Raw genomic sequence first — 674 nt, 5'->3', positions numbered from 1 at the left:
GGAAAAGAGAACTCATGGGCATAGGGATTAGACCTTGGGTGATCAAGTTTCAAACTAAGGATGGCAAACGATCAATCAAACTATCAACCTTAAGCTTAGACACAGTTCTAAACAAGCTCTATGTCTAGATGAATGTTCATTTACTAACACATTTCAAACATCAAATGTCTTTGGTTGAATAATATGAAAGCAATTGTGGGAACCGAAATTCGCACTGTCGATATACGTTTAAATTAAGAAACTAGGAAAACCCTAATTTCCCAGAGGTCCCGGATCTCTGCGAGAGCCAACGGCAAGTGACCAAATATATGCGGAAATCATGAAAAGATAACAAACGAGTTTAGAGAAAACAGTAGATCCTATTTCGAATCCGCGTGAGAGCGTTGCGATCATTGCAAGGGATCATAAAAGCTTCGGCCGCAAAGGCTGTCAGCGAGTTACCTAGTTCTAGCGGCCTAAAAGCTCAAACCCAGTTGACTCGCAGCTCGATTACAAAAGACGAAAAAAATACAGAAAAGGTTTTTGATTGATTTCGGACTGAACCTTATGAAAGGCTGCCTACGTACCCCTTTCGAGGATCAAGCCGAACGTAGTTCAAGAGTAAATCAAGAGATCAAACTACTTGTTCACGTTCGTCTGGTAATCGGGCGCCAGTCATGGAAACAGAGCATGTC

This window comes from Brassica oleracea, unplaced genomic scaffold (genome assembly GCF_000695525.1).
Source record: "Brassica oleracea var. oleracea cultivar TO1000 unplaced genomic scaffold, BOL UnpScaffold01038, whole genome shotgun sequence".
In the NCBI taxonomy this organism is placed as follows: Eukaryota; Viridiplantae; Streptophyta; class Magnoliopsida; order Brassicales; family Brassicaceae; genus Brassica; species Brassica oleracea.
The sequence above is the reverse complement of the archived record's forward strand: the minus strand, read 5'-3'. Positions refer to the sequence as shown.